General features: G+C 41.6%; 1 protein-coding gene across 1 annotated transcript in view; it reads left to right on the forward strand.

Moving 5' to 3' along the window:
* The first annotated feature begins 542 nt into the window (after window positions 1–542).
* dab1a (DAB adaptor protein 1a) overlaps window positions 543–13697 on the forward strand; it is a 473747-nt gene continuing 460592 nt past the window's right edge. Inside the window, exon 1 of the mRNA XM_078561911.1 lies at window positions 543–696. The gene's annotated coding sequence lies outside the window, so the exon portion shown is untranslated. The remainder of the gene's footprint in view (window positions 697–13697) is intronic.

Genomic DNA, 13697 nt, shown 5'->3' on the forward strand with positions numbered 1-13697 from the left:
TTGGACAATAAGTAAGGGGAGGCACCGCATGACAAAGAGCTCTGTGTTACAGCATCTGCATATTGCAATACCCATAACTAAATATTCATCAAGTTATGCTACAGAACTGCAATCTAGCTGCTTTCTATATTTTCTGAAAGTAAAAATAATTACTAAAATAATTGTAACATTTAAATCTAGTTTTTTTTTTAGTTTAAATTGTGATAAATAAAACAGTATCTAAGATAGAATGGTCAATGCCTCAGTGTTTAACTGTGTTGTTAATGCGCATGCTCAGAGGGTCGATTGAATTTACTGGGTCATTGTTGCAGAACACAGCCAAAACGTTTATGAGGCTCTATAGGGAAGGCTATGGGCTTAACTGGCACATAATGAGTTGGCTCATAATGAATAACAGCCTTTGATTTTATTCTCTCCATTTGGAAACTGAACTCTGAACTCCTGTTCGATTGGTCACTTTGGCCCAGTCTTTCCTTCCCCTCCTGGGAGAGGTAACCTGGCAACATCACATGGAGCAGAAAGCGTGCTTAGACTCTGACAGCATTCAGTGAAGGAATGAGATGGTCTGTGCAGCACACTGGCCAGCAAGAGAGAGATAGCAGAATTGGGTGACAAGTATATTTCAAAAAAATGAGTTTGCTCGGTGGTGCAATCATCCTGTCTGTAACATCAGATGCAAGAACATTCAGGTGACAGGTCAGTGTTTACATTCAGTTGTATGTTTTATTGAATTGAATTCCTCCTTCACAATCATTAATATGGATCAACCCATTTTATTTATAAAGCTCCCTGATCTTTACTCTGCAAAAGCACGAAGGCCATAAGAGTTTTGTAATGAATTAGAAAGTAATAGATCTCACATCTCTGTGAAAATTACAAGTATGTGAAAAGGTCACAATGTTCTTTGGTAGCATTTTTCGGTTTACATGTATTATGAAAATATTTCACAAATTTTCAGAAGTATTTTTGTATTGTTTCTTGAAGGGCTATTGCCATCTATGTAAAGGCTATTAGAAAAGCTATTTTGGTCAGTTTCTCAGCAAGTGACAGGGTGATATGTAAATTCACATTTTATTGATGTAATTGCATCATGTATGATGTCACCCCAACAAGTAGATCTTTGAAATTTTCTATTCCAAAAATCAACCAATCTTTGTTTTGTTCAAGTTTGAAGTATTTTTTGACTTATCAGACTGTTTAAAAATGAAATGGTTGGGAAAACCCTTTAAGAGTAACCCTTAAAGAAACTTTAACCCCATTATAAATCCCAAAAAATCAACAGTACATAATAATTTCTGTGTGCCAAAGAAAACTTAATTATAATCCTTACAATCCTGCCATTATTTCAGTGTTTAACTTTGACTAAAGAACTGGAGAAGGGAAAATAGTGTGATTGTAAGAAGAGACTGTGTATACATAAATACTATAAGACACTGTAGAAAGTTTGTGAATAAATATAAAAGGCGTACTATTTTCTTTCAATAGGGCACAGTGAGCATGGGAGAAGATTTCCTCTGTGTGCTATGTATCATAAAATTGTAAACCTGTTTCCTATGAAGGCGCCTTTGATTTTGATGCACAGAGGAAATCTGTCCTCCCTTTCTCAAGACTATAATATAAGCCTGCACTGAACTAACTTTGCAATCCATACTTAGGAGGATCTTATTGATTTTTGGTTTCCATTACAATATTTTCCCTATGTCCGTTTCATTTGGTTCATCTATTGGTTGGCACCAGTACATCGGCATCACTAGTTGGCTGACTCTATTTCTTAGATTCACATAAAACTAATGTTGATTGCTTTGATTAATAATTATTAGCACCTTATAGATCTACTGTAAGAATACTGTGAGCATAAAGAGAAAGAAGGAAATGTACTGGTCCAGTACCAGTTTGTATTGTGACCTGGATTCATGCTAGAAATGCCATGATCATTCATCAATGTTGTTTCATGTGGTGTATGAAAGATGTAAAATAAGCTCCATGTGGTACAATTTGTGTCCCACAATGAGTTATTGTCAACAGCATACTTGAGATATAGATCATATCTCACAAGTCTTTGCCATTTGCTCTCTTTACACCATATTTTAGGTACATATTTAAAATGATATTCAGAAGAAAATATAAATTGACTTTTTCTGTGCCGTTTATTTGCCCCCCTGAAGGTGCTGAGGTGGTCAGGGCAATCAGTGATTTTAGACTTCTGCCCAAAATGAATATGAAATCTGGAGAGTGTCTGTGCCTTGTTTTAGAAACTGGTGCTTGGGGCCCGGAACCATTTTCAGGTTCTTGTCTCATTTGAATGCAGCCAGCAAGCTGAGGATGCCAAATGGGTGCTTTGCTGTAGCTCACGGGTTGTGGGATGCCAAGGAATTGGCCCTTGTCCTACACTGAGTTAGCAGACGAAGTCTTGGTGAGAGGGGCGGAGCCAACCGCAGAGTGGGGGAGGGATGTAGGATGAGGCAAGCATACGCCATGAAACAGGCTGCAGCATTTCTGTGGAGTAACTTCCACCAGAACCTATAAGAACTGCCTGTTGCAAATAGCCAAAGTAAGCTATTTGTACTTCAAAGTTGCAGCTGAGCTCCTACAACAATGTAAAACACCAATTTGCATATTTTAATGACCTCCTACTTGAAACAGCTTATTCATTTACATGCTTCACTGTAAAATTTGTATCAGGAGGACATTAGCTGAGGTTATCCCGCAATCCCCCTTTCACCGGCTGCCTTTTGTTTAAGTAAGCAATGGGTAGTTGACAGGGAAGAGCGAGGCCATGTTCTTTGGGAACTGGGCTGACCGATCCTTTGTCCCCTTCACTGTCAGGGCTGACGGCCTGAAGGTGCTGGGGATATGGTTCGGAGGGACCGGGGCATGCGTTAGAAACTGGAAGGAGCGAGTGGCTATGGTGAAAAGGAAACTGGGCATGTGGGAGCGACGCTCCCTCTCCATTGCGGGTAAGAACCTGGTCATCAGGTGTGAGGTACTCTCGCTGTTGCTGTACGTGGCGCAGGTCTGGCCCATTCCAGACTCCTGCGCGATGGCGATCACTCGAGCCATCTTCCGCTTTATCTGGAGGTTGAAAATGGATCGTGTCCGCAGGGACGCGATGTACAAGCCTCTAGATAAAGGGGGAAAAAACGTGCCCAACGTCGCCCTCATACTGATGGCCACCTTTGTGTGTGGCTGCATCAAGCGGTGCGTAGACCCTCAGTACGCAAACACCAAGTGTCACTACGTGCTGAGGTTCTACCTGTCCCCGGTGTTGCGAAGGATGGGTCTGGCCACGCTGCCGCGGAACGCTCCAAGTAGTTGGACCGTGCCGTACCACCTGTCCCTGGTGGAAAAATTTATGCAGAAAAACACCTTTGACCACAAGTCCATCAGGCAGTGGTCAGCACGTAACGTCCTAGAGGCCCTGAGGGAAAAGGAGAGGGTGGATCCTGTGGGATGGTTCCCCGAGCAGACTGTCAAAGTCATTTGGCAGAATGCCTCATCGCCAGAACTTTCCAACAAGCACCAAGACGTAGCTTGGCTGGTGGTGAGAAAGGCCCTCCCCGTCAGATCCTTCCTACACGCCAGGAGTCTCACCCCCTCTGCACGTTGCCCTCGAGGTGGCTGTGGTGGGGAAGAGACCGTTGTTCACCTCCTTGTGGATTGTGCCTTTGCAAAGAAAGTCTGGAGAGAGATGCAGTGGTTGCTGTCGAGGTTCATCCCGAGCAGTTCTGTGACACAGGACTCTGTGCTCCACGGGCTGTTCCCAGGGACACACACCGAGACAAACATCGACTGCAGCTGGAGGATCATCAACTCGGTGAAAGACGCGCTTTGGTCTGCCCGAAACTTGTTGGTCTTCCAGCGCAAAGAGTTGTCCCCGACCGATTGTTGCGGACTCGCACAATCCAAAGTCCAGGACTACGTGCTGAGGGACGCACTAAAGCTTGGGGCAGCTGCCGCAAAGGCGCAATGGGGAAGGGTCGCTGTCTAAGACCTTTCTACCACAGCGCACCGAGAGACTGGGAACTGTTTAGAGCCCCTCGGGCTGTACAGATCAAAATGAAAGGCTGTAAATGATTGTAATATTGTTTGTACTGATGCACCTGGTGATACATTTTGTAAAAGTTTAACCTGGATTGTACCCTTGTAATGTTGTTTTTGAAATGGTTTGGAATGTGATTGAAGATATTTTATGAATAAAGTATATTTTTACAAAAAAAAAAGTTGACAGCTGGAAATTGTCCTCGCTGACTTTTACTTGACGACATTTCCACTAGTTCCAAATGCCCCTTACTCAACTGGCCATTCAAGCATGAATCCAAGTAGAAAGTTGGCAAGCTATCTTGGCAGGTGAGACATCGTAACAAAGCTCAATTCTGTTCTCACCTGACACATGTTTTTCAACATGGGTCACTAAATATTGGCCTGGGGTGTGATTTTTCCCTTTCCACAATTGTAATACTTGTATCACCATCCTAGTGAGATAGGCTACCCTAGTACATACAATATGAGCTGGATTTCAGCAGCCTTATGGTTTTGGGCTGGGAGGGGGGTAAAATGGTGGTAGAAGCCATCAGGAAGGTGGCATACTACCAGTGGTGGAATACTTTGCATCGCAGGTGCCCATTGGGCTGTCAATTTTGACAATTAAATGACCAATTAAGCACCATCTTTCACCCATCCCTCCCCCTGGCCAGCATTTTACTGGTGTCAAAAGGGGCTGCCGCCATGTGGAGAGACCACCAGATAAATCCTGGTGGCCTCCCAATGGGTTCCCAGGGTGGGGACCCTCCTTTATAGCCATTCCATGACCCAGGGAGAGGCTCCCCAGTGGCACTGGCTGGCCCTGTGGCTGCAAGGCTACTGCTGGACAGTGCTTGCCTCCAATAACCAGGGCCACTGTGCCTACCTGGCTCCAGTACTGTACTTAAACAAATTTACCTTCTGTTTGAAAGTTCCTGTTGGATTCTGGTCACTAGTTTAGTTGGACTAATGGATCAGGTTGCACACTTGTTTTGGGATGGCTGAGTTGTACCATAGGCAGAGTAGATCAGCAGACAGTCTTTATGTAGAACACATTCTATTTATTTACAAAGGAACTCAGTAGCTACACTTGTGTGCTTATAACTCAAACCCTGTCCCTACATCACAGACTCTAACTCCAGACTCTCACTACCGACTACTGACTACTAAGGTATCCCATGCTACTCTTCTATTGGATACTAAGATCATGTGATCTTCCATTATAACATTCTTCTTAAAAGGTATATTACACATCAGATTACCACAGTTCCTCAACAGGGAGATGCCCTCTCCTTCATCCTGCAGCCTCAGCAATGACCACTCTATGGGTGGCACTACTGAGCTGCCGGCCCTCTGCTTGAGCCAGCAGTTCTGAGATGCATACTGCTGTCCTCAATTGGACTGCGGTCTTGGTTGTGGCCTCCTAATTGGGCGCTGCTGGAAAAACGTCCTTCCCAGGTCCCACCGCCAGGCCATACGGGCTGGGACCCACTTTTAGTGCCGATGGCAGAACCTCTGATCTTTCTGGTAAATCCAGCCCTTTTTATCAAATCTGGGACCATCCTGTTCTGTGAATTCAGGTTCACATTGAGTCATCAGAAAGCTGTGAAATACTGATTTTAAATGTGAACAACCTTGACATACAGACTGGTTCCAGTGACATAATTGTGAATCTTTTCTTTTGTTACAGTTTTGTCTTTTCCCAATTACAGTGACCCCCACTTAAAACATGGACATCAAATAGGGGAGTGTTCTGTGTGTACAATTGCATGAACTGTTTCCTCACCATATCACTATGATTTAACCCCTAGACTGCCAGCATTTCTAGGAAACCTCTGTCTCTTTGGAGCAAATAGTTTTGCAAGTTTTCACCTCATATTTATTGGGAATAGGGTCAAGCGAGCATGACATGTATCTCATGAATAAGATTAGCAAGGGCATAAGAGGAGAGGAAAACAGAAGTTCAGGGGGAGGGAAAGGGGTATTTTGTTGGGGACAGGTGAGTGGGTAGGAGGCTTTGCTGGGTGGGCAAGGAGAAGGGTGGAAGCAACAGAGGTGGTTGAATGGATGGACCCAATTTTAGTGGCATTTAGCAATAGCGTAATTTTAAATGTTTGCGAATTCAGAATGGTTCAAGTTATACTACTTTTTCTTCTAAAGCAGAGAGTGATTGGATTTCACCAATGTAAATAAGCCATTGCAAGCTAAATAAGTCGTTATTGATCTTTATTGGCAGTTTATAGATAGATAGATGAGGTAGCACAGCATATGAATAAAACACACTTGCTATATAGAATCAAGCATATTTGGACTTTGTTTTGTATTTGAATACTCTGGTAAACATTAAACCGATTTCCCTAGAAGTGATGTGCTTCATGGATTAGGACCTCTTTGCCATGGAAGTCAATGGAAATTACTTTGTATATTGTAATTTCATGCTTGGTCTACTATCCTTTACCCATACCACAGTAATAATGAATTAAGAAAATTGTATAGTTACAGTGTGTTCCAGTGCATATGATGCTTGTTTGAAATGGCTCTAAGTATTATATAGCTTTTAATGAATATTTTTTGCAAAATTGCATCAGAAGCAATGGTCTTTTTACAGATAGTGGAACATAAGTATGTATAATGTGGAATGTCATTGCATTTGTCCACACTAACTGGATATTGCAGATTCCAGTAAAGAACATTATTGTCAGATTATTAGATTGATGTCAGGTTGGTATGAGCACAATTATTGAAGAACACAATGTTACTGTAGTGAGTTATTCAAGTAATACACATCATGTCCATAGAAACATAGAAAACTTATGGCCCAGGAGGTGGTTATTCAACTCATTGTGGCTGTGCCAGCTGAAGAAGTGTTATCAAGCCTAATCCCACTTCCCAGCTCTTGGTCCGTAACCCAATAGGTTCTTGCGCTTCAAGTACATATCCAAGTATTTTTAAATGTGATGAGGATTACCGCCTCAACCGCCCTGTCAGGCAGTGAGTTCCAGACACCTGCCACCTAATGGGTGAAAAAACTTTTCCTCGACTCCCTTTTAATCCTTCTTCCAATTCCTTTAAATTTAAGCCCCTGATTGCTCTACCAACAGAGCCTGCAAAATGGTAGATGTCTTAGTTGTTTTTCATACCTGTATCCCTGCTATTTGGACCCTGCCCCACTCGACAACCCTTCCCTCTCTTCCTCCCCTGGCCACCCCCCCAACTCCCGCTCCCCACCTCCTCCAACCCCGGTTTCCCCCACCCCACTGGCAACCAACAATTTTCAATCTGGGGTCCCGCCAAGTGTGAAGCATGAAAATGGGGTCACAGCAGAAAAAAGTTTGGAAAACACTTGCCCTGAGGAACTCTCACCTTCACTGGTATTCAGAACTCAGGGGGCTCCTACACTACCTGCCTGGTCCTCCTTTTCTGTCTGGCAAACACCCATTCCCTCACTGCCTGCACGGTCTTACTACACGATGACCATCTCCAGGAATGTGCCATCCATATATCTTTCAGCCCCGTGGCTGCTGCTAAAGGTCTGACACTTGGAACTCGAGCTCCTTCAGCTGATGACACTTGCTGCACATGTGGCTGGCCAGGACATGTGAAACATCCTGGAGTTCTCACATGGCAAATGATGTGCATTCTTCAGGACTGAAGTGCCCTTGCATGCCTCGCTTGAACTACTAATTAAATTCCTGAATTTAAGCCTTTGCTCTATGGTGGTCCAGGAAACCCTGTCACTGAAAGCCAACCTCTTGCCCTTGCCTCTGACCACCCTGCCTCCCCCTCTCCTACAACTCCCACCCTGTGATTCCCATCAGGTCTTTACCACAAATGAGGTCCCCAGTGGCGCACATCCTGCCTGTCAAGAGCTGGCAGCTAATAAGAGGCTGCCAGATCCTCGTGCCTCCAGCATGTGAGTGAGGGCTCACTCACTCACCTATGGCCTGGGGTCCCACGATGATTCTAAACCTCTACTGTGTGCATTGCTGCCATCAGCCACTATACCTGCTGATACTAGAAGCATGAGCAGCTGAAAGCCCCTGATTAACCGACAGCTCTCGATGGGCAGGACCTCCACTGCTGGAACCTTTTTTGTGGTAAAGGCCTGATGGTTGCTACTTATGCTCCTGAAAGGCACTGGATTCTGTTGGGCCTCCCCATGGAACTGACAGTGGTTCCCCGCCAGTTCTCCAATCAATGGGTGAGATCTTCATCAGCATGATAAAATCCCAGTCCTTGATTTTTTATTTGTGGTTTTGGATTTGCTGAATATATATGGCCACTTTCGCTCAGGTCTGCTCTCCATCCTGGTACTTCTCTACTCCTCTATTTATGCTTAGTTTATAGATTTTAGTCCTTTAATTAATTAGTTTACCTGCTTTAAGTTATAGGTGGATTAAATTAGGTGCATTAAATCAAATGCTTACTTGTAACACAAACTACTACAATTATCGGAGGCAAAAAACAGGAACTGCTTGCCCCTCCACCAAATTCCCACTTGCACCAAGTTCTCAACTTTTGCAATCAGTTTGTGAAACATTCCTGTCATGGTCACTTTGTGCATCAGTAGATTTACATCATTTTACACACAATTTGAGTCACAGCTATTACAAATGTGAAGTTTTGTAAGTTTGTTAAGTTTTGGGATTGTGTCTTTAATTTAGGGTAAAATGGATGAATGAAGGAGGTCATGTGATCTGTGCTGACAACATGCTTGAGTGGTGTGGTTGTTTTACTGGGAAGAAGTTGCAAAATGCCTTTAAACAATGGCAAAAGCATCTGACAGTGAGTAGACTATTAGTCTCTAAAGTCCTAGGAATGTTAGATTTTGTAAATGGTTATACTTTAAACTGTCTATTTAGTATTAAGATAGAATGATGTTGGGAGTCTAAGGGGTATCTAATTAGTATTTCTACCTGGATACAAGGCCCATGTGATTCACATTGCAATGGAGATGGGCTTTGAGAGGAGAAGAGTGCATAGGGAGCTATTGTAGGATCAGCTTACAGAATGTTTTCTTAAAATAGCACAGAATCTCATACACAGCCTGCCAGTCTGCTTAGAGAGAGAGAGAGCAAGAAAGAGAGAGGAGAAATAGAAGCAGCGTGTCTCTATGGTTCACCAGGCAAGAATATGAGTGGGAGCTTGCACCTAGATTGAAGAGGCTGAGCTTCTGAGGATTTAAACAAGACTGGACTTTGGCTATGGGGGAGAAGCTCCATAGTAACTCTCACCATAAAATCCAGTCTGGGGATTAGAATTTAATTATCTGGCTGGAAAAGAAGGGGAACAATTCCTTGGGAGCTAAGACTCACTTTGGGCTGGTCCTGGGAGAATAGAGTGCCTATGTAAGGGACAGAGTAATGTATAACCATGGAAGTAGATTTTCAGTTGTTTTAAATATTAAATGGGGGATTTTTTCTGTTGTTTGGAGTATAAGCTGCCTACTGAAATATTCTTTAGTCAATGTTGTTTTTAGTTTGTGTGTTACAGTAAAAGCCTTAAAACTTGAAATATTTGCGATCCTGCAGCCATCCACTGGAAGTTCGAATTTCTTTTTAAAAGTTATTGATCACCATGAGAATCGTAACAGTCAAGTTACAAGTTCTCCCTCAGATTCCTGTTCACTGTAATTAGCACCAATCAGGCAATCACTTAATCACTGACAGTCAACACTGAACAGAAACTGCCTGCCTTGCAGTTCCTTGTATGGTTTAAAGTTCTAAATTCAATACAAAAATTTAAACTAGAAAATAAAACAGGTCAAATGATGCTCCATTTAACTGGCAATTCCTCATTCTTGAGACTAAGCAATGATTATGTTCATTATCTATAGCCATTGGATAATTATCAGCAATGGGAATTCTGGTTCCTGTCATAACTGGGTACATGGAGGGGAATTGTAGCACTCTGAGTCATCTTACCTGAGATAAGCTGATGGAACATAATACATTCTACTGATTATTGCACATGCAATTATCCATTAAGCAATAAGGAGAGTTCTAAATACCTTTAATTTGTATATTTACTGAATTTTTTAAACATATTACATGATCATTGGGTTACATTTCGGTGCATCACAGTACCTTTTTAACATATGTATATAGCCAATGAACAAACATATCCATTAACTAAAATTAATAGAAAATATTGATTTAAAAATACATGTTAATTTTGACGGTACAACATAAGTTTGTCAAATCTCAGGCAACTGTTGGGAAATTAAAGAGACAAGCTGCATAGATTGCTAAATGGTGTTTTTGATAATATTTGGTATACTGTGACACTTGATGAATTGGCTTAACTGAAACAGCTATCCTACTGTGAGGACTGTTCACTTTCATTGAGCATATTCCAAAAAAGACAGCCATTGAAGTTTTGGAACTCCCTGGGAAGTTGAATTGTAGATGCGGTAAACTTGCCTCCTTGCAGTTCACAGTGGCACCTTTGCGAACGCCGTTGATTAATTAAATGATAATGATATCAACAAACAGACTTGCTGTACATGTGACTGATAGAGCTACACCAGGACCTCAGTCAGATGTGTATATCTTTGAAAGATTTTGGGGTCAAAATGGATCGAAAACAAAAAAAAATCATGGTTCATTCAAAGATTTCAATGTTAAGTATTAAGCTGGAGCTTGTAGTTTTTGATGTAACTCAAACTGATTCCCTGAGTGTGATGGGGGGATACATTGAGCTACCAGCACGCTACAAGGCTGCAATTGCTAATTGATTTCAGATTTCAGAATGGATCATTCTAGCCACCAGAGATTTTGCTGTATGGATCTCAAAGGTCTAATAGACAAAGATCAGCAAAACATGCAGATAGTCCATTCCCTTTTATACCAACAGTGAAGCCATGCAAGTTTTTGCATGCTGGGCCTGTGATTAAATCATCTTCACATCACCAGCAGACACTCTGAACAGCAGGAATCATTTTGAATATGAGCTTATTCACTTACCCGTTGCGCTGTTGATTCAAAGCTACATTCATTCACGTCAGTTTTTTTTTTAAAAGATCAGAAAAAAGTGTAATATTCACTCAACTATCTGACTAACAACAGTTTTCAATTTCAATTGAAAGGAACTACCAAAATGAATTCAACCATGGCAAAAGATTCAGATACGAGAGAAGAGAAATTAAGATTACAAAGTCGGCAGAGTAGTACACTTGTGAATAAGTTACCCAGAAAGTGGACTGTCCCAATAGATTTAAGTAGCAATTAGAAAAGATATTAAGCGACATGTGCAAAGGCAGCAGAAGTCCAAAAAAAATGGGTTTAATTGCAGGGTTTTCATGATTTTTTTTATTTCTAAAAATTCTTATGAAAACTGATGGTTTCAAAATGGTTATCTGTGGAATCAAGATAATTAACAATAGACCTTTTGTGAGATAGTTAATGTTGTTAAATTTGCCATGATGGATGGTAGGAAGTATTGGTGCTCACAGCATCATAGTTGTAGAAATCACCAGCTACAGTTTCTCAAAGTGCACTGTCTGTGAGCGCAGCTGACCAGTGGGAAACTGAAAATCATGAAATAGTGAAAGTACTCCCAGTATTCGTAACATCTCTTTTAAAATGATGTAATGTCCGGTTTTCATTTTCTTTATTGCAGTCTTTCAAGTTGATGCATCTCTTTTCATCAGTCCTTTTATTCCCTGTTCTGAGCAATAATATAAATCTACCTAATGTTTTCTCATTTGAATTTTGAAGTTATTTTACCTCGAACTTTATTATTAATAAACATTTGCTTAGAATTTACTACAGTACTATTTATACTGCATCACTGAATGTGACAGGAATGGTAGCATAGTGGTAATTTTACTTGACTAGTAAACCAGAGGCTCAGATTAATGCTTCAAAAACATAAATTCAAATCCCTCCATGGCAACTAGGGAATTTAAATTCAATTAATAGATCTGCAATAAAAAGTTAGTATCAGTATGACGATCATGAAACAACTGATCGTCATAAAACCCATTTGGTTCATTAATGCCCTTCAGCGAAGGAAATCTGCTGTCCTTACTGGTCTAGCCTACATGTGACCCCAGACCTGCAGCTGTGATTGACCCTTAACTGCCCTCTGAAATGCCATAGAAAGCCACTCAGTATAATAAAGCACTACACAAAAGTTGGAAAAGAATAAAATCTGACAGACCACCCAGCATTGACAGCAAGCAAAAGCTGGACATACTCATACTCACTGAACCATACCTTACAAGCAATGTCCCAGACAGCTCCATCATCCTCATCATCCTTGGGTATGTCCTGTTTTGTCAGTGGGACAGACCCACCAAAGGTGGCAGCATATTGATATACAGCTGGGTTCGAATGGCTCTGTGAGTCTTCAACTTTGACTCCAGACCCCATGAAATCTCATGGCATCAGGTGAAACATGGGCAAGGAAACTGCCAGCTCATTACCAACTACCACCTCCCTCAGCTGATAAATCGGTGATCCTCCATGTTGAGCTCCACGTGAAAGAAGCACTGAGAGTAGCAAGGGCAAAAAATGTATTCTGGATGGGGGAATTCAATGTCTATAACTAAGAGTGGCTCAGTAGCACCACTCTGACTAGCTGAGTCCAGAGTTATTTGAAAGGGTCACATGTGCTGTGGATAAAGGGAAATCAGTGGATGTACTGTACTTAGATTTCCAAAAGGCATTTTATAATGTGCCACGTCAAAGGTTATTGTGGCTAGCTAACAGGAAACAGAGTGTTGGCATAAATGGGTCTTTTTCTGCTTGGCAGGATGTAACTAGTGCTGTACCACAGGGATCAGTGCTGGGGCTTTAACTTTTTATAATTTATATAAATGACTTGCATGAAGGGATCAAAGCTTTGGTTGCTAAATTTGCTGACAACACAAAGATAGTGGGAAAGTAAGTTGTGAAGACATAATGAGACTAGAAAGGGACATAGATAGGTTCAGTGAGTAGGCAAAGATCTGGCACATAGAGTATAATGTGAGCAAATGTGGAATTGTCTATTTTGGCAGCAAGAATTAAAAAGAAGCATATTATCTAAATGGTGAGAGATTGCAAAGCTCTGATATTTAGAGGAATCTGGGTATCCTAGTCCATGAATCTCAAAAGGCTAGTATGCAGGTACAGCAAGTAAGTAGGAAAGCTAATAGAACATTATTATTTATTGTGAGGGGAATTGATTACATAAGTAGGGAGGTTATGCCTCAGTTGTACAGGGCACTGGTGAGACCACATCTGGAGTACTGTGTATAGTATTGGTCTCCTTATTTAAGGAAAGATGTAAATGCATTAGAGGCAGTTCTGAAAGGGTTTACTAGACTAATACCAGAAATGGACAGATTGTCTCATGAGGAAAGGTTGGACAGGTAATGTTTGGATCCACTGGAGTTTAGAACAGTAAGATTCTGTGGGGTCTTAACAGGGTGGATCTGGAGAGGATATTTCTTCTTTGGGAGAATCTAGAACTAAGAGTCACTTAAAAATAAGGGGTCGCTCCTTTAAGACAGAATGAGGATAATTTTTTTCTCTCAGAGGTTCGTGAGTCTTTGGAACGCTCTTCCTCAAAGGGCAGTGGAAGCAGAGTCTTTGAATATTTTTAAGGCAGATTAACAAGGAGGTGAAAGGTTATCGGGGGTAGGCAGGAATGTGGGCTTGAGGTTATAATCAGATCAGCCATGACCTTAT

This window comes from Cetorhinus maximus, chromosome 17 (genome assembly GCF_964194155.1).
Source record: "Cetorhinus maximus chromosome 17, sCetMax3.hap1.1, whole genome shotgun sequence".
Taxonomy (NCBI): Eukaryota; Metazoa; Chordata; class Chondrichthyes; order Lamniformes; family Cetorhinidae; genus Cetorhinus; species Cetorhinus maximus.